The sequence below is a fragment of the Camelus bactrianus genome, chromosome 5 (genome assembly GCF_048773025.1).
Source record: "Camelus bactrianus isolate YW-2024 breed Bactrian camel chromosome 5, ASM4877302v1, whole genome shotgun sequence".
NCBI classification, from domain to species: domain Eukaryota; kingdom Metazoa; phylum Chordata; class Mammalia; order Artiodactyla; family Camelidae; genus Camelus; species Camelus bactrianus.
In genome coordinates, this window is record NC_133543.1 from 32,875,388 (window position 1) to 32,896,788 (window position 21,401).

The 21,401-nt window shown below is 37.7% G+C and overlaps 1 long non-coding RNA gene across 6 annotated transcripts in view; it reads right to left on the reverse strand.

The window, feature by feature from the left end:
• Window positions 1–19,472, reverse strand: part of LOC141577701 (uncharacterized) — a 134,919-nt gene extending 115,447 nt beyond the window's left edge. For 4 of the 6 annotated variants that reach the window (XR_012506991.1, XR_012506990.1, XR_012506989.1 and 1 more), the window contains exon 1: window positions 19,168–19,472. This is a non-coding gene — a long non-coding RNA (uncharacterized LOC141577701). Of the gene's footprint in view, window positions 1–9,219; window positions 9,611–18,676; window positions 19,071–19,167 lie in introns of those variants that run through there. The other 2 variants (XR_012506986.1, XR_012506988.1) reach the window with 2 other exon arrangements.
• Window positions 19,473–21,401: the final 1,929 nt, after the last annotated feature.

Consider the following 21,401-nt stretch of genomic DNA (forward strand, 5'->3'; position numbering starts at 1 on the left):
CTGTCACCGCGCGCTGTCGTGTACGCAGCCAGCCTATAGAACCCAAGACAAGTGGAGCCTGAGTCAATGAAACGAGGCAGTACTTAGTCATACCTGCACAACAGCAGAGGAATGTGGGTCGGCGTCAGATGGAACGGAAAAGTGGATATAAATCTAAAACACTGATGGGTAAGAAAAATAAATTAATCCAGCTAAGACTTCTGCTCCCAAGATTCAAAGTTAAATGTTCACGTTTTTTTTCCCCCCTACTGGAAATTGGTGGATTACAGGTGTCTAGGGATCTACAAAAAGGTTAGATGGCTTTTTAGTAAACACCGGAGCTGTGCTGTACTTTACTCCAGCGTTTCAGAGAGATGACTGTGAAACCAGATATTAGGTATAAATCACTGGTTATGGCCATTCAAATGACAGATTTAAGTGATAATATATTCCATGTACACAAATAAGAAACAACCAAAAGTGGGGGCAACCATGTTTGTCAAGATCATTGAGCGTTCAACTGTTTTTTAACCTTTTTAATTTTTGTGTTTAATTCCAAGAAAGAAAAGAAGTTGCTGGTCCACCTTTGGGAACTCCTCAAATCTTTTAACAAATCAGGCAAGTAATTCTGAAGCTAGAACTACTGACTTTCTACCTTAGTTTCTTTCTGCAATGAGTTAGGCCACTTACTTGCGTTTTGCAGATAGGTAATACAGAATGAAGGGGGAGAAGGAAACCAGCGCATTCAAATCCACACAAGAAACGAAGGTGAGTGAACTGACGACACACTAACCCCTCCACTTCTTACCTCCCCCCAGCAGTTAATGAAGTTTGCAGAGACGCCTACTAACTTCTTCAGGAGAAAACTGTTTCCAGTGTTACCCTAAAGGGGACCAGGACCAGCCGTGTAATTTACTGCACCCCATCTTAAGTGAATCTGTGGTGCCCCTTGTTCAAAAATAATTAAGAATTTCAAGACCACAACAGCAGACTGTCAAACCCAGTGCAGCCCCTTCTAACTCTGGGCCTCTTGAACCTACTCAGGCTGTGCATCCCCCAGTGGGACAGTTTATCTTCCTGCGCTTCTGCCTCACCAACACCAGCCTTCTTCGGTTTATGGTACTTAACCAACCCTCAACAAACTGATCCCCAAAACAGCAGCTGGAGATTGGCAGCCTGCAGGCTGAAGTTGGCCCAGAGACATATTTTGTTCAACCTGATAGGTGACTATTACCAGTCAAGACTGAGTGACAGCTGATCCCTCTGGATGAGACTTCCTCTCTCAGTCCTTAATATTTCTCATTCTTTTACAATGAGCCATTTTCACTCATTACATCCCTGCCTAGTCCCTGTTAACATTTGAGTTGGCCACCCATAAAACGGTAAAGAAAGTCTTTAGCTAGCGTTCCCTGTTTCCTAATAGCAGTGCAAATAATAGTAAAAGCCTTATGCTGAAAACGCTATGTGGAGCTTAAGAAAGTATTAGTTAAAGCACAAATAAGTAATAGTATCGATGAAATGCATGTTTTGTAAATTACCCTCTCAGGAAAAATTTGCATTAACTCAGTACCCCCTTTAATGCAAATCTGTTAGGAAGAAATGCCACTCTCCACTTTTGCCCTGTTCACTTCACTGATCTAGATGGGGAAAAACTCAGAAATTCACTTACTAATATGCTGAGCCGTTTACAATTCTGAAATCACATTAAAAACAACTAACAAACACCAAGGGGAAAGGGGCAGAAACACTTAAGTACAATGAAAAGAAACTGAAATGACCCTCAGAAGCTGTGATGAATTAAAAATAGTAACTCTTTCCCCCAGTAAAATGACTTTATCAAATATGCCTAAATTGTGTACATTATTTAGAAATGTGATGATTCACTTGATTGTTAAACATGGTGGTAACGAATTGTAGTTTTCTAAAAGGGACCAAACAACCTGAAAAATAATGCACCTCAGATTTAAGAAAACACATTTCTGCCAAATGTGACAATGCTTTGAGTTTAATACAGTGATTTTCTTATTGATAATCCATGTTATTAATGGCTTCAATATATAACTCTGTCTTATAACTTCATCATGGGCAGAATTCAACTGCAAATCCAAGGTGCATTTTTATTGCTCTCACCTTGCTAGATTATTTTCAAGATAGAAAGTCTATGCCAATTTAATTGTGATTACACTTAACTTCTGGACTAAGCTCACATATAAGAAGATGAACAAATCCTAGAATGTTTTTCATAAGTCATCATATTTGACTACTCCTTCAACTTCCCAACCAATGGAATGAAGAACTTAATATACACTTTTGGTCTCTGCTGTATTCTACTGATAAAAGCTGTTTGCCTTGTTTGAAGCATTTGGAAAAAAGAATGCACACAGCAATACTCTCAGGTCAAACTCGTGCCGCAGTCAGCCACTCCTTCTGAGATGTCGGGGCTACATGACTTTATATTAGAGTGCAGTTTTCTTAGTTCTGCCTCTATTCCCAAAACTGTAATTCCATTCAAAGAAATATTTACCATGGAAGCCAGCATGGATTGGAACTATCTTTAGGAGATTGCTTTTTAGAATATTATGGGTGTTTACCTGGCAGTGAACAGATAAGGCTACTGGTACCATTATTGTAATTTTCCTGAAGATGTCCCTTTTTAATGATGAAAACTGCATAAGGGCTTTGGCTCTTTCTGTTTAAAATATTTGCCACAGAGCTTAAACCTTAAATGAGGTGTGTTAGATGTAGAATTTTTTTTTTAAACAGAATAAATTTAAGGTGGAGCACAATGTGTCACAGAAAATATTTCCCCGGGGGAAAGCTATCTCATGAGGGTGTGATTCACTTGGCTCAGAGAGTCTATAAAGCCAGCACAAGAAGCCCATACCTCTGGGTTGTTTGCTCTTTGTGACGTAGCCTAGGCATTGCTTACTGACCTTTCTCGACTGTCATTTGTCTCCATTGATCCCTTTTACAATTGGTGAATTCCACTTCCTTTTTTCTCTAATATCCACACATCCCTTGAGTAAGAAATGCGGCTTATGGAAACATGACTAAGCCTTGGGCTTGACAACAATGAAATTAGCCCTAAGTGGAGACAGGCTCTGCACACATTCTATCATTCTATGTAAACATCTAGAACAAAGCAGGTCAGGGACGAGGCTGACCTTGCAACCTTGTGGTTGACTGACCTGCACAAATTCACAGGCCCGATCAGTGCCGGGGTAGAGATGTGTACCTGTGCTTAAAGGGCCAGCCCTTTCCATTGAGCCACACTGTCTTTGGGCTCTACAGGTTGTAGTTCTCTGCACTTTAAAAGCCTTATCAATAAATGAACCAGAAGACAACTTTGAGGATTTTTTTTGGCTTGTGTTGGAGGCAAAGTTTATAGAACTGGGAATTCAAAATAAAAGTGACTGCCTGCCCTTTGGATCATGGCTGCTAGCTAAATAAATAAATAAATAAATAAATAAATAAATAAATAAACAAACAAACAAACAAACAAAAAACAAAAAACAGGAATCATTTTTGAATTCTAGATTCTCAAGAAAGAAGCAAATACCATATAAACAAGTTGATAACAGGGATTTTTTGAAATGCCTTTCCTGTGATATCAAAGACTCAATTCAGATTGCATGTATTTGCCTAAAGCTGAATTGTAAAATAACCAACCTTTATTCTTTACATTTTCAGTGTTAAGTATTTTACATATTTAGTTTAATTCTATGAAAACCAGTTATCGACTCACAAATGTGTGTGAAGGGATAGAGTATGTATAGTAAAGAATGACAGATCTCTCCTCAGTTTGCTTATAATGATTAATAAAGTACCTCTGTAATGTTTCTTAGTTAACAAAAATACTAATTATATAGTTCTGTTCCTAAAGCCTTCTGGATATACACCAGTAAAGAACACATGGAGGAAAAAAAGACACATTCAGGTATATTAAATAGCAGGTACAAATATCAATCACATGACTATATCATAGATGTAGTTTCATTTTTGAGTTTGTACTTAAAATATATAAGATGCAAACTCAGTGTTATAACCACTTTGTCAATTAACTAATTTACAATCTGTAATTTCATCACAAACTTTCCAAGTACTATAAACACTAGTTATTTTTGATGCCCTTTCTATGTTTCTGCAAACTCCCATGTGAAATAAATAGCAGTGCATTCAATTCCATCATTCATTGGTACTCCTGTTTCTTATAAACAGAGAGAAAAAAGGAACCCTAGAAAAGCCCATATATTTTATGTGGCATGTATATGATAAAGAGCATACTGAGATTTCTATTAAAATAGAAATTCACATTGAATGTTTGCTTGCAATGCTGACAGTATGCTCACAACTGTTGGTTCCAAAAAGATCGTGAAGAATTTTAATGATTTGAATGGTAAGAAATGCAATAGCATTAACTAGTACTGATGGTAAAAAAATCTCTGGTTCTAGTTTGCAGACTCCCCGACTCCCTCCCCTTTCCCCCCACCCCCACTATTTCCTTTTCTTCCATTGGGTTTTGTCACATGGATATTAATAGCCATATGGGAAATTTGAGATTGATTGAGTGGCAGCAACATAAAATAAACTGAATGTATCTAAGAGTCAAGATTTAACTAAATGAAATATTCTTACATTTTTACTAAGAAAAAGAAAACTAGGTGAAAACCATTTTATCAATATTACTATTTAAAATTCTAATTATTAAGAATTGTCAAAAGAAAGAGAAAAGACTGTCAAAAATTGTATTGTATCCTATCTTACAAGATGGTGGTAAAACAAAGCAGAAAACCAGACACTAAGGAGAAAGCTGAAGCAAAGAAAAGCTGATGCCAGTGGTAAAGTTAAGAAGGGTAACTATAGGGCCAAAATGCCCAACAAAAGGAAACATACTACAGCTGAAACTTGGTGTTGGTCAGAGGAATCTGCCAGTATTCCCCATCCAAGGAAAGCCATGTGAAAGAGGATATTAAATCCAGGATTGAAAAGAAGGAGGAGATAGTTCTTGCTACTGTCACAAGCCATTTGGGTGTGACAAGAATGGTGGCACTCAAGTGTTCAAACTTGACAATATGCCTAGTTATTATCCTACTGAAGATGTGACTCAAAGCCGTTGAGTCACTGGAAAAAAACCCTTTTGTCACCATGTGAGAAAACTTAAAAGACAGTTGCTTTCAGACCATCTCCACTGCTCACCACTGAGGCAGAAATATGTCTTTCCTGAAGCAGCTTGCTACTTGTAATTGGATCTCTGGTCCTCAATTATTTTCTCTGTGTTGAACACAAAATAAATTTGTCATTGCCACCTCCACCGAAAGTGATGTGAAAATCCCCAAACATTGCATTGAAGCTGAATTCAAGAAGTTGCCTAAGCCCAGGCACCAAGATGGGACTCTTCACATAGAGAAAGAAATACCAGGTTACAGAGCAGCGTGAGATCCGCAAGAAAGCTCGAGACTCTAAGTGTATGTCAACAAGCTGTTCTCAGCTCCACGATTGTGTGTTCAGCATTCTCTCTCACAAATGGAGATTATCCTCACAAATTGGCGCTCTAAATTTCTAACAAAGAACATTAAAATATCTGAAAAAAAATTTCACGATAGCCCATTTTTCAAAATCTTTTCTTTTAAAATTAGATGACAGTTTTGTCATTGACACATTTGATTCTATACACAAATTTTAACTAATGGGTAGTGAAAAGTAACTATTCAATACAAATAATAACTTGGTATTATTTTCCCCCAGAAATAAAAGTGAGTTTTTTAAATATAGTACTACCCAAAGTCATCATGCTATTGACATCAATAGCTTTCAGTAAACCCGGATTTTATTTATGTATCATATATCAGATGCTGTGAATGTAATGATTAACATTTTTTTAAAAGACACCAATTCCGTTTATAGAAATAAGAATAAACACTAGTAGCTAAAACATATATGCTCCATATATAAGTAGACTTATGTTATTTAAAAAATAGTAACAAATATTAAGTTTTTCTTGTTTGGGGGGAAAATCTAGATTCCATAGACTATAGATATAATGCTTGAAAAAAAGAATAATGCCTGAGTAACAGAGGGCTCTGAGGGAGAGGGGCCTGTCTCATATTTAGGAAATTATTGGAATTAGCACAGGTTAGTTTATTGCTGTTACAGTTTTAAAAATTAACAACTCTGTATAAAACTTACAGTGAAAATTGATAACCAACTATCCTACCACCAGAAAAGTGATTCACTTCTTGAAGATGTCTGTTGAGATATTTTGTAGCACTTAGGATTCATCAAAGTGTAGCATTTGTGATATGGGAAAATAGCCTTCAATAATAACCCTTCCCTTAAAATGGTGGCAATCGCCAAGGGCCTAATATAATTTGGCAAAAAGTGCCTTGTGTACTTCAATCAAGAGCTGATTTAATCTTATTACACAAACTATAATGGTTTTATTGAACTCCCGTCTAGTCTCTATTGGTCTAGTCATGTAGATGGAAAATTACTTCCCCCATTTTGTTCTTTTAACTTAAGATGTTTTGGAAAAGGAAATTAAAGTTATCAAGATGATGCTGTCACTGATTCTAACAACAAGAAAACTTTGAAGTTAAAGTAGATTCACTGGGGACCGTCAATGAGGCGTCCATGGAGTGCTTAGATGTTTCATGCCAGTTACATGAGGGCACCCTTCTCCCAAAGATCGGGGAACTGCATTTGTTTCATATTATCTTTAGCATCTCCAACAAGCTATTCTTCTGTACACAATTGCATAATTCATGTAGCACCACTGTCTCACACAAGAATGGTTGTACAAACGTATTTGAGAGGTTGATAAGCTAAAAATTAGTAACTTTTGATGAACATTCATGTTCTAAATTTTAAAAAGCATTAATTAAAAGTTATGAATGCTGCATACATAACTGACAAATTTTGGAGACAGTGAAAAGTGAACTGTAGAAGTTGAATCCCAAGGGAGGGTGAGTTTTGAGATTTCTCTAAGATGTTATCCCTTAGTTATCTCTTCTTGCAAGAAGAGGGACTTGAAGAATTACTGATTAATAGAAAAGATCGAGGTGAGCTTAAATGCCTTTGCACACATTCTTTCAAACCCCGGGTTGTCTCACCAACCCCCCAACTTGAGTCACAAAACTGGCTTGGTCCCTGGAACAAATTTGGCTCCTAAAAGGAAAAAAAAAAACTATAGTGTGGTAGCATCAAATAAATTTTGTTTGAAATACGCAGTTCCCATAACTAGTTGTATAAGACTTCTTGAAATTAAGTTCATGTCTTATATTCTATTTTTTATGAATTTGACATGTCACACAGGAGCACCCAGTGCCATAGTCCCTCTGTGACAGGGATCTTTCTCTCCTTGGTGCAATTCTTTTCATGTTTAGAGACATATTTCTGAATCTTAGTCCTTGTGACCAGATTCCTGCAATTCATTCTTGGATCTACAGATCCTGACAAGATCCCTGCTTAGAACTTTGCCTATTTTATGAGAAATTCATTGGCTTTTATCATTGAATAACTCAGACACAATCAATCACCTAAAATTTACATATTAAATACTCAGTAGGTTCCAGCAACTGTGCTGAATGTAGAGATACAGTAGTAAATAAAATAATAGTGTGTCTATCTTCTTGGGGCTTATAAGCTCATGGGGAGGCTGGCATTAAACATGTGCTCAGAATGGGGATGGATGTTGCAAAGGGCTGGGGAAAAGAGCAATGGAAGTGTATGTCCCGACATCTAACCTGGTCTGGGTGATCCAGGAATGACTTCTCATGAAAGGATATTCAAACAGTGACCAGAAATAAGAATTAGCAAAGTGAACATGGGCAGAAAAATACTTAAGCAAAAGGAAATAGACATATGAAGACCTAGCAGTATGAAAGAATGGTAGATTAGAGAAAATAAAAATCACAATGTCTGCCTCCTACACTGATGGGAATGTAGTTTGGTGCAGCCACTATGGAAAACAGTTCGGAGATTCCTTAAAAAGTAAAAATAGAGTTACTATATGATCCTTCAATCCCATTCTTGGGCATATACTCCAAGAAAACTCTAATTTAAAAGACACAGGCACCTCAATGTTCACAGCAGCACTATATACAATAGCCAAGACATGGAAGCAATTGACAGATGATTAGATAAAGAAGTTATGGTGGAATACTACTTAGTGGGTATTACTCTCTGTTAATTTCTCTGATTGCTTCAGCTGGACAGTACTTGGACACTACAATGGAATACTCCTCAGCCATAAACAAGAATGAAATAATGCCATTTGTAGAAACATGGATGGTGCGAGACATTATCATACTAAGTGAAGTAAGCCAGAAAAAGAAAGACAAATACCATATGATATCACTTATATGTGGAGTCTAAGAAAGTGATACAAATGAACTTATTTACAAAACAGAAACACTTACAGACATAGAAAACAAATTTATGGTTACCAAAACGAAAAAGGTTGGGGAGAGATAAATCAAGAGTTCGGGATTTGCTGATACAAACTATATATATATAAAGTAAACAACAAGGTCCTACTGTACAGCACAAGGAACTGCACTCAATATCCTGTAATAACCTATAATGAAAAAGAATATGTATATATAAATTTATAACTGAATCTCTATGCTGTATACCAGAAACTAGCACAACATTTTAAATCAACAGTACTTCAATAAAAAAACAAAATCACGATGTGTGGACTGTAAATGGGATTGTACCTGTCAGATTATTTCCTTATTTCCCAGGACTTGCCATGATTACCTATCCTGCCTTATTTCGAGTTATGTCCACACCACTGTTTTCTATTACATTGGTGTCTGAGGCCATCATCTGAATATAAAGTAACTTTGAGGGTAACCAGCAGAGAAACAGGAGTCCAAAGCAGAGTGTGATATGAGTAAGATGGATTAGATCAATGAATTAGGTGTGCTGTCAGATACACTATGGAAGATTTAGCAGTGGACCCTCACTGTGAGGAAGGAGTGGGGAACGAAGAGGACTTATCAACAGTGATGTTAAGCACTGTCCAACTGAAGCAATCGGAGAAATTAACAGACAGAAATAACTATTTTGGGTCACACCATCTTTTGGAATAGAATGTTCACATTTAAGTCTAATATTTGTTTCTAAGATTATTCGACATGTGCCTTTAAAAAAATTAAGATTATTATTAAGATGTTGGGCTCAACTACATAATATTGTTTAGATATTTTTGACTGTATTATTTAGAGACATATTTACCTTGTACACATTATGGGTGACAATAATTTGACTCAATTTTTGCTAGTCTTCCTTGTTCAGAATCAGGTGCAAATAAGACGGTCACTTCATGCTTGTGCAGTTGAGTTCTCCAAATCATCAGAAATTGGCATAGGAGGCAAGTGTGGAATCACTGTTTCAAATCCTGTCCAGGAGGACCCAGGGTGGGAGACAGGATGCTGCCTGGGGCAGAAGGGAGCTACAGAGCAATGGTGTGATTCAAACTGTTAACCTGAACAGAAAGAGTTGGTGTAGGTTATAAGAGGAGTCATATTAAAGAGGAAAGTAAGTTTGTCTCTGCCCAGAGCCCAGCTCTCATCTTGAAGATGTCATGGTAATTTAATATGTGTGATCTTTTTAGCCAGGCACAGACCTACCTCATATTTGAATAGACCCAACTTAAGTCTTTTTCTAATCAAAAGGCCGAAGCGTAATTTAGAAATATTGGAGAGTTCACCAAAGTATTTTCACAAACCTGAATCGATCTGGGTCTGCTTGGTTTCACCTTAAGGCTATTTTATAAAAAGGTTTCATATCTGAGAAAAACAGAGACACAACTTCAAACACGTTGAAGGGGGTATCAAGGAGAGGTATTAGGCAGCCTCTAAAATGACCCCCACTGATCCCCGCCTCCTGCTGCGCCTGCACTTTTGTAATAAACTCCCTCTGAATGTGGGTAGATCTAGCAACTCACTTCTAACAAAAAGAATATTGCAGAAATGTTGGGATGTTTCTAATAAGACTAAAATGCAACTGGCCAGCAGTTGCACCATTAGGCATTTATCCCAGAGAAATAAGAGCTTAAATGATCACACAAAAACCTGTACAGAAATGTCTGTAGCAGCTTTATTCATAATGGTAAAAAAACTGACATCAGCCCAAAAGTCCTTTAACAGGCTGCTGATTAAATAGTCACATACCTACTGCAGAATACAAGTCAGCAATAAACAAGAACAAAACTATTGATATCCATAACTTGACAAATCTCTATTGTGCTGAGTGGAAAAAGTCAACCCTGAAAGGCTGCATACTGAATGATGCTATTCATATAATAATTTTGGAATGACACAATTACAGAAATGGAGAACAGATAGTAGATGCCAGGGGTTAGGGGCAGAGTAGAATGGGAAGAAAGAAGTGGGTATGATTACAAAAGAGTAAAGTGAGAGATTATTGTGTTGATGAAGCTGTTCAGTATCTTGCTATGGTTGTGGTTACACACACATGTGTGATAAAACTGTGTGGAATGAAATACATACACAACAAAGTACAAGGGAAACTGGAGAAATCTGAGTAAGATTGACGGACAATATCAATGTCTGATTCCATGATGTGATATTTTACTAGTTTTGCAAGATATTACCACTGGAGGAAACTGGACAAAGGGCACATGGGATCTCTCTGTATAATTTCTTACAACTGCTTATGAAGCTACAATTATCTCAATAAAAATTCCCATAAAAGACTAATGGGATATCACATATGAAATTAGCTTGCAAAAAGACCTGATCTCTTTGTCTTATGCTGTCTGGGGGACACCAGCTGCTGCAGTGTTGTGAGTAGCCCTATGTGAAGTCCCAGACATCAAAAATTGACATCCCCAGCCAACAGCCAGTAAGAGCCTGAATCCCATGAACGGCTATGTGAGTCACCTTAGAAGTGGATCTTCAGAGGCCTGCCCACGGCCATGTGAGTGAGCTTGACAGCAGATGCTCCTCCCATCAAGTCTTGGGGTGACTGCAGCCCATGCTCATGCCTCAGTGCACCCTTGTGAGAGACCCTGAGCAGAGGCACCTGGAGAGGCCAAGTAGGATCCCTGACCATGGAAACTGAGATAGTAAACATCTGCTGTTGCACTATTTATAAGAGCAAGATTGGAAGCAACCTAAGTGTCCATCTGCAGATAAATGGATAAAGAATGGGTATCAATGGATACACAAATCCACAAATAAATGGATACACACACACACACACACACACACACACACACACACACAATGGAATACTACTCAGTCATAAAGAATGAAATTGGCATTTTTAGCAACATGGATGGACTTGGAGGGAATCATGCTAAGTGAAATAAGTCAGAGAAAGAAAGACAAATACTGCATGATATCACTTACATGTAGAATCTAAAAAAATACAAACTAGTGAATATAATAAAAGAAGAAGCACACTCACAGATATTGAGAACAAACTTAGTGGTTACCAACCAATGGGAAAGGGGAAGGGGGAGGGTCAGTATAGTGGTAGGGGATTAAAAGGTACAAACTATTAGGTATAATATAAGCTACAAGGATATACTGTACAACACAAGGAATATAGCCAATATTTTATAATAATTATAAATGGAGTATACCCTCTAAAAATTGTGAATCCCTATATTGTACAGCTGTAACTTATATTATATAGCAACTATTCTTCAATTAAAAAATGAAAGGAAAAATAAACATCTACTGTTTTGAGCTGCTGCATTTAGGCAGCAGTAGATAGTCGACTAAGGGAAGAATCACACACCTCCCACCCTCTAAGGGCACCTCTGACAGGCTGTGGCTGGACCCATTGACAGAAGGGTCCACATTTCTTAAAGCGGCTTGAGGTCCTGAACTCTGGTCTCTTTCTCTTCCCCTTGGGTCCAGGGGTGAATAGCATCTCCGAGGCTGTTAGCACTGTGCTCTTGTACTGTCTATCCCCTGTGTTTCCTCCACACTCCAAGCACACGCCTGTGCAGAGTCTTTGGCAAATTACCCCACTTTGACGATGTCATCTGCTACTGGATGAGACTCAGTGGTTTTTCCAACTTACTTCCCTTTCTCTTCCTTCATACCCTTTTTTCAACCTTTGGGCCCTTTTCTTCCATCAAGAGAAATTTTTTCCCTTTTCTTTTTTCCTGGATTTCCCTTGATGCTCTTTCTAATGTTAATCAATTTAACCCTTCCAGTTTTCTTTCAGGGATCAGCACTGGGCAGCAGAAAGATGATTACTTAGAAGGCAAAAATTGGCAAGCAATTGCAAAGATGTTATTACTTTGGTCCAGGGCCACCTTTTAAAGTTATGCTGTTTGTGTTTGGCAGAAAATTCTCTAGGCAGAGGAAACAAATGAGGTTTGAAATCCATACTAGGCCATGCTTCACCTGCCAGACCTTGGAGCAGGGCAGCCCCTGACTCAAGGAAATGGCACATTATTTTCTTTTAAAGGCACCTCTGCCAGCCAAACTGTGCTCCCAGCGGGCTCTATCTGCTGCCCAAAGAAGACCCTCCTAACTAACACCAAGGATATTCTATGCTCTCTGAGGCTCTGTCTTGTCTCTTTCATCTTATGGTTTAAAATATCCTGAAAATATGAAAGAAGAGTTTTTGGATCAGGGTGTGTGATTTTTAGTAATCGGAAGCTAAGGAGGACATCTGTACTCTGCTTACATCTGTACAGGTAAAAATAACCATCGTGTTTCCTTTTAGTTGGCAAGTTTTCCTTCATTTGTAATATCCCTGAATTCATCATCTATCAGATTTCTGTAGCCTATTGAATGGCAGCCAACACGATTGGGCTTCAATGAAAACATGAAATTAAGCCATAATGTAAGATATTTTTAAAGCTAATTTGGCACCTCAGTTTCACCAAAGCCCTACGTGTTTAGAGATCCTCTCTGTCAAATAATGCACCCTCATGATTTATCAGTTGAGCAAAATTCAAATGCAAGTGACAAACACACATACAAGCTGAGCATGCACAGGACTGTCATCTCTAAGAAGTTTTAAGTGTTTGGATAAAAGCTAATCTGTGAATTATCTGGAAACTGAACATCTCTCACTGACTCATTCACTCATATACAGCGTGGTCTCTTTGACAATCTTAGGGGATCCTTTGTTTTGGGGTTCATGAGCCTGCATGCTTTAGCAGTTTTTTTCTGCACTGGGTCTATAGTGCAGGAAATGACGACAGCCATTCTCTGGGAAGTTGGGGCTTATTTCCATTAAAGATGCCTCCAAAGGTGCCCCCCTGACCTGGCTCTCTCAGTGGAGCTGAATCTTCCCCAGTGTGGGCTAACCCAAAGGTCCCGAGCAGGTTCTGGGCAATGATTTAATTTGGTACAACTGTGTGATGATTACAATGGCTCCCCTATCAGCTTTCCTGAACTTTTAAATACGGCACAGTTTCACTTCTACTAAATGTTCTCTGTATGAACATTTAATTTCTTGAATTTCCAAATGTTGGACGTATTCTTACTAAAACTGCACCGTTGTATCCCCTCTGCTGTGTTGATGATGATAAAAATATCAAAATTTGGAAACATCATTTTCATCTCGATGTGCATCGTTTGAAATATTTGACTTGTAAAAGAGGGAAAGAGAAGATGTTACTGAATGCAAGACTGTGTGCCCCATGCACAGTGAGGCCAAAAATATCAAAATGTGGGAGTCTGAAGCAGAGAAAGGTTTATTGCTGGGCTGAGCAACTAGAATGAGCGGCTCATGCCTAAAAGCCACCAAACATCCTGAGGGGTTTCAGCTGAGCATTCTTAAAAGCTAGCTGAGAGAGGGGCGGCCCCGGTGATCAGCTGTGCACAATTCTCCGGTTGATGGAGCTCAACGCTTAGGCACCAGGTCTGGGGGCTACGTACTCTTGGTCATCAAGTAGTTGATTTCTTCCATTTGGTGGTGGTTTTTAGTAACTGAAAACCTCAGGCAATATGGATGAGATACTATCATCTGGGTACTTCAGAGACAAGTACAGCAGAGGACATGGGGGAGGGGTCTGTCCTGGGAAGGCCCCATAGGGTCCTGTTCCATTACACTCCCCCCACTTTTTCTTTGATACCCCCTTGATCCTGAGGAGAACAAGTATTGAACAGGAGGGGAATAATATTTTAGATAGAGAGGTTAATCATAAACTCAGCTGAGGAACTCGGTTTCAATCTCTAATCATAATCCATCCTTCTCCAAATCTTTCAAGGAATAGGGTGATGACCCCTCTGGCTACTTCCTGCTAAAATGGGATGTAGTCCTACATTGATTGGGGAATGGACACTGAGTTGGAAATATTTCCTGAGTTTCAAGTCCTGGATCTGAGTCTTGTATGGGTAAGATCTCATTCCCCAAGGAATTCAGGAGACTAAGCCTGAAAAGCAGTCTGGACCTGGCACTTTGGGAGAGACAAGGAGCCAGGTAGCCAGTCATCTCCTTCTGTCTGAGTAGGTTTTAACTTTAATGTGGTATTAACATATATACAGCAAAAACTTCTGGCCTCTATGCATATCTCCTTTTTCCTGCTAACATCTGATCTAACGCAACGCTATTGCCTAAATTTTAATAGTTACAAGAGGAGACCTTGAGGTCATAAGTTTACAGCTGCTATCTGCCAGCAGACAGTGCTTTGAGACTGGCTGGTGGTGGCATCCCATGTGTGACACAGCTCAGAGAACTGGAGTTCTCAAAAATACAGGAATACGTCTGAAATCATGTCCACAATTGACCACCTGGTTTTACTTTGGATGTCCGAACCACAGCTACTCCATGTAGTCTTTCAAATGCATTCCCCTCCCCACAAACAAAGCAGATGTACAATGCATGCCCCAAAGGCCATAAAGCAGGCTGCTCTGGTTAGTAAAGTTTAAGTCAAACCATGCATAAACCAGAATGACTTCCCCATATTTCAATATGTACAGATTTTTCCATTATTTCTCCTTTTGATTACAAATCTTTCAATAGAAAGCATTGATGATCAAAATATCTCCATCAATGCTGAGATGGTCACTCTTGCCCCGGGTTCAGATTATGTCTCTTGGTGCTAGGTCTCTTCTATATTTGCCTAGTTATCCATATTGAGGGAAAACTAATCAGTTATTGTGAACAGATGAACCAGGCTCAGAGGTATGTTAATGGAGAAACACTTTATAGGCTATATTTTTTATCATTTATACCCAATTGTTACATAAGCATGGTACATGTGCTTTTAGCAATAGACTTAAAGCAAGCACTATTATACATCACAAGTAGTTATACTCTGTGATGACTCCTTTTGAGAATTCTCTTTCTATGCTAAACATTGGAGGTAATATTGATAGGGAGATAAACATTTGGTAAATAGTTCAATTTCAGGTATCACCTCACACTAGTCAGAATGGCCATCATTCAAAAGTCCACAAATGATAAATGCTGGAGAGGCTGTGGAGAAAAGGGAACCCACCTACACTGTTGGTGGGAATGTAGTTTGGTGCAGCCGTATGGAAAACAGTATGGAGATTCCTCAAAAGACTAAAAATAGACTTACTATATGATCCAGCAATCCCATTCCAGGGCATATATCTAGAGGGAACCTTAATTCAAAAAGATACACACACCCCAATGTTCATAGCAGCACTATTTACAATAGCCAAGACATGAAAACAACCTAAATGTCCACTGACAGATGACTGGATAAAGAAGTTGTGGTATATTTACACAATGAAATACTACTCAGTCATAAAAATGAATAAAATAATGCCTTTTGCAGCAACATGGATGGACCTGGAGATCATCATTCTAAGTGAAGTTAGCCAGAAAGAGAAAGAAAAATACCATAAGATATCACTTATATGTGGAATCTAAAAAAAAAATAAAAAATACAAATGAACTTACAAAACAGAAACAGACTCACAAAGACACAGAAAACAAACCTATGGTTATCAGGAGGCAAATGGGGAGAGAAGGAATAAATTGGGAGTTCAAGATTTGCAGCTACTAACATATACATATACATATATTTATATATATATACATATATTTATATATATACATATATAAAACAGATAAATAAGTTTATACTGTATAGCATAGGGAACTATATTCAATAAATCTTGTAGTAACTTATGGTGAAAAGGAATATGAAAACAAATATATGTATGTTCATGTATGACTGAAGCATTATCTTGTACACCAGAAATTGACACAACATTGCAAACTGACTATACTTATATATATATATATAATTTAAAAAAAATAAAAAGAAAACAGATTAAAAACCAGCAATGCTTCAGTCACAAAATTATAACCATATTTATGAGTTCACTGAATCCCATACAATCAATCTCCCTTACCAAAAGTTTCACAAAATCAGAGTTTTCACTAGACCTCCTACCCAGCTCAGCAGCATGATCTGAAAGAAACTTGTACTTATCAAAAAGTCCTTCCCACAGATCTCCCTGAAGGAATTCCGCAGAACTTAACTGTCTATGAATGACAAGACCCAACGAGGAAGATCTGACTACAATGTTCTTAGCAAAGAAGCTTAATCAAGTTGCTGTGACATGCATTCCAAGATTACAACCAGAATCATAACTGATAGCATTATACCAGGACACCTCTAAATTTCAGAAAATTTATACAATTTTTAGAATGTCCACATCAACAATATTCATTCATACCATTAATCCAAGGAGGCTTGTAACTCATTTGCCAATGTTTCCTGTGCAATTCAACATGCCAACCAATCCTAGTTACTTTAATATTTTTCCCATAGATGCCTCAGGGACCCTTTGAAGCTTCCCAAAGTAGATGAAGTCAAAAGAACTTTAATTAGAATTTGATAGGAAGTTTGTCAACATCAAAAAGTTTCACACAAAAAACAAAAAACAAAACAAAAAGTTTCACACAGTTATCAGAAGCATTATAAGTAAACTTGTTCCCTCAACAGGGAGGAAGCAAATCTAGTACCAGCCTACTTTTAACAACAAAATCCACTTACCTAATGAAATTTAATCTAATTTCAGCCTTACCACGCACAGAATCCCTTTTTTTAGGGCTCCTGTTCTATAAATTTTTCCACTACTTTCTATATCCATATTAGTTTCCCCTTAATTTTTTTTCCCACATCTAGAAACAACCAGCTCTAGGACTGTCATTGTCTTTTCCCTTTACAAAATTAAATTCCATTCCTTATATATATATATATATATTTTTTTTTACTCAAAACATATATCCTACTTTCCTATTATATACTGAAATGTTTCCTCCATTTTTAATAGCATCAATTACACATTTAAGTTAGAATCCTCAATCCTTACAAGTCTTAATTTCTACTGAATGTTTCAGTATCATGTTTGGAAATGACCTAGCTATTCAGCTATTCAAAACTTTCATTATTTAATTTAATTTATCACAACTCTAAAATTTCAAGTTACCAAATATCTGGAGTGATCATTTCTAAGTAGACATTCTTAAAAGTAGACATACTTAAAACATAATTACTTCTAAAGAGTTAACCCAAAAGCTCTTATCTCATTTGCACTTAATTCACCTATAAGAATTTCACCACACCAAGTTAACTTTTTTCTTTCTGCTGACAAACTCTGCAACAGAAACATGAACTTATTGACCTTCGGGAAACTCAGGTACAATGAAAGGCATGTCTGTATTGATTATACCAACAAGCTTAAGCTAGCTTTGTATCAGATATCAATTCAATACTGAGTATTTTCCAGATCATGTGAACCTGAAATTTGTTCTGTCTAGCTTCTTCTTTTGTACTTAGGAGTATTTAATTTGTAAGCACTTACTTTTAAGTCAATTAAGTAGAGCTCATTTACATGTTAATTTTTTACATAAGGACAGACATAACCAGAGATCTCATGGTTTTTCCACTTGAGTTTAAAAAAAATCTCTTTTTTCCCTTGAAAGCCCAGGTAGAACATCTACATCTCAAAAGCACAAGAAGAGAAATGCAAATTTCTCCTACTCTAATTGCTTTTACAAAATCCAGCCATCTTGGCTGTTTTCAGGGATTTGTTTTTCCAGTTCCCAAATATCTACTTCAATTTAAAGAAATAACAATAATAGACAATAATATGTATCTGTATCATTCACTCACATTCACATGCCTTACTTTCAGCTAGGAACAGACAACAGGATTTGGACTCAGGTACCAAGACATACACACACAGAGACAACAGGATTTGGACTCAGGTACCAAGACAGACAGACAGACAGACAGACAGACACACACACACACCCCCTAAGATAAAAGCCAAATCAACTGCAAAAGGCCTACTTTGAAATAACAGAGACATTAGGGGCCATTGTTCTCCAGATCTCAGGGAGTACTGAGCAGACAGTGTTACAATAAAAAATATTTTCTTTTGTTTATGGGAGCATAGCTGAAGATCTCTCAGTTTTGCAAAATATAACCTAGGGGGACTATAAGATGAAACAGAGCTCTGATCATTCTTAATTATCCACAGCTCATGTTATCAAATATCAAGCAAACAAAAATTCAAAATGATCTTTCAGGGTCACAGTTCCCTAGCCCCAAAAGGGGAGAATCCCAACCAATGCCCCATCAGAGATGAAGGAAAGACCAAGTCTAGAAAGTGCAAATCCCAACCAACGCTGTGCCCCAGGCAAGGCCAACATAATAGGGAAGGATACTCTGGTGTCGTCACACATGTGATTCCCTGTTACTCACCAAAGACGTCTCAATCGGCCAATCCAAGTACTGACACACATATAAACAACAAACATGGTCCCATAAACAAAAAAATCAGACAAGATACAGCCTCAAAATTGCACTTCCACTCCCAGAGGCTTACAGAGTGGCCTGGCTCCTGAAAGAGAATGGACCCAGAGCAGCTCCCAGTGAGCCCAGGATGGTTCACTTCCTGGAAGGGAATGAGCCCAGGTGGAGCAGGTAGAATTTTCCCAACTTGTGCAAGCTGGAGTGGTTCACCCCAAAACCATACACATGAAAACACAAACTACAAATAAACTACAATTACAGACAGAAAATCAGAGGAGGTGTAGTCTAAAAATTCCACTTCCCGTCCCAGACGGAGGCCTCCAAACAGACTGACCCAGCTCTCAAAAGAAAAGAGACCCAGAGTGGCTCACTTCCTGCAAGGGAATGAACCCAGATAGAGTGTAGAGAATTCCCAGCCTGAGTATGCTGGAGTGACTCACCCTCGAGCGACACAAACATGGACCGTAACTCCGGACATTTCTCGGCTCCAAACAGCCTTACACTGGTGTGGCTGGCCCCTCTCAGGGAGGCTGAAGTGAGCTCCGGCAGCTGCTGGGGACCCAGGGAAGGGCTTCCCCTGGCCCGGGTAGACCTGCCACGGGCGCAGATTCCTAGATTGACTTAGCTAAAGTTGTTACCAAACACAAGTTCATGTGCTTCCTGCACAGTGGGGTCAAAAAGCACTGAAACGTGAGAGTTCAGAGCAGAGAAAGGTTTACTGCTGGGCTGGGCAAGGGGAATGAGTAACTCATGCCTAAAAACACGCCAAACTTCCTAAGGGGTTTCAGCTGAGCATTTTTAAAGGCTCCCTGAGGTAGGAGCGGCCCAGGGTATGAGATCAGCTGTGCACAATTCTTTGGTTGATGGTGATCAATCCATCAGAAGGTCTGGGGCTACGTGCTCATGATCATCAAGTAGTTCATTTCTTCCATTTGGTGGTGGTTTTTAATAACTGAAAAACTTAGGAAATATGCATGAGATACTATTATTGGGGTACTTCAGAGAGGAGCTACTGGAGAGGGTATGGGGGAGGGGACTGTCTCAGGTCCTGCTTAGTTACAAAGATGCCATTTTGTACTTTACTGTAATTCAAATAGCACTTTTTATTAAAAATAAATAAACATAAATGGAAAAGGGGCAATCATTAAGTGTAAGATGTTACTCAAACACAGAATATAATAAAGCTCCTTCAAAATATGTGGTTTTAAGACTCATAGACATAGAATACAAACTTGTGGTTGCCAAGGGGGTGAGGGGTGGGAAGGGACAGACCAGGGGTTCGAAATTTGTAGATATTGACAGGCATATGTAGAATAGATAAATAAGATTATACTGTATAGCACAGGGAAATATATACAAGATCTTGTGGTAGCTCACAGCAAAAAAAAGTGACAATGAATATATGTATGTTCACGTATAACTGAAAAATTGTGCTCTACACTGGAAATTTATACAATATTGTAAAATGACTATAACTCAATAAATAAAAAAATGTGGTTTTATTTTCCTAAACTAAAGAAACACATTCTCTCCAATAAACATCTAGCTTTTCAAAGTAAAATAATTTAGTAGACAAAAACATACCATGAACACAGAGCTTTCAAGATTTTTATGGACATTTATTTATAAATATATGCAAGCATTCTTTTTTCTATATTTTTCTCCTTGTTGGCCAATTGCAAACTGATCACTTACAATTGTACTTGAGTGCTTAGTGACCAGAAAATTTACAAATGCTGCTGCTGCCAGAGAAACCGAAAGTGCACAGGCAGATTGAAGGAAATACTACAGGCAAAAATTAGGCATCATTAGTTACCCCTGCTAATATTGCAGAAAATTGGAATGCTTGCCTCACTGAGAATTGGAAAACATTCCTGAAGTTTGTTTATAACAACTTGAAAAGCCTTTGATGTATACACAGAAATAATGATTTTATGACATTGTGTTGTTGCACTTTGTAACTATATTTTAAAATGTATTTGCACTCAGTAGATCTAAGATTTTTTTTTAATTTCAAACTTTTCATTTGCATTTTATAACTACATATTTAAAGTATGACAAAAAGACAAAAGTTTTACAACATACATGCTGGAATTTATTACTAGTTTTACTTCCACTAGTTCTTTACTAATACAATTGTCCTATTGATATTCTAGGCTGTCACAAAATTATGTCACATTTAAGATCTTTCTTCTGAACTTTTCCTTACTGATCCATCAATAAACCATTAGGCAATCAGCATTTTCTTGGTAGACTAATTAAACTAGGTATTACATTTTTAAGATTCAGGTGGAAAACATATTTATTGAACGTATATGTTTAATAGCATAATTTTAGGTGTTATAAATAATATAGAAATAAGTTAGAGGGAGTGTATTATCTAGCAAGGGAGACATATATATCAATAATTAAAATACCTATCAGAATGTTCAAATATTCTGATGGAGGTAAATGCATGCCGACAGCATTAAGAGAACAATTATTTTCTGTTGCTTCATATATAATCCTCTGTCTTTGTTTTATTTTTTGCCATGTGATGACCTCCCTCTGTTTCACACTATTTCTCCATGTTGAGAATGAACAAGAGAGAGAGAACAAGTATTGTGAGGCAAAATAACTGTCTTTAAAATATATACATGGTTGTGCATTTTGTTGTTTTTGTTTTGTGGGAGAC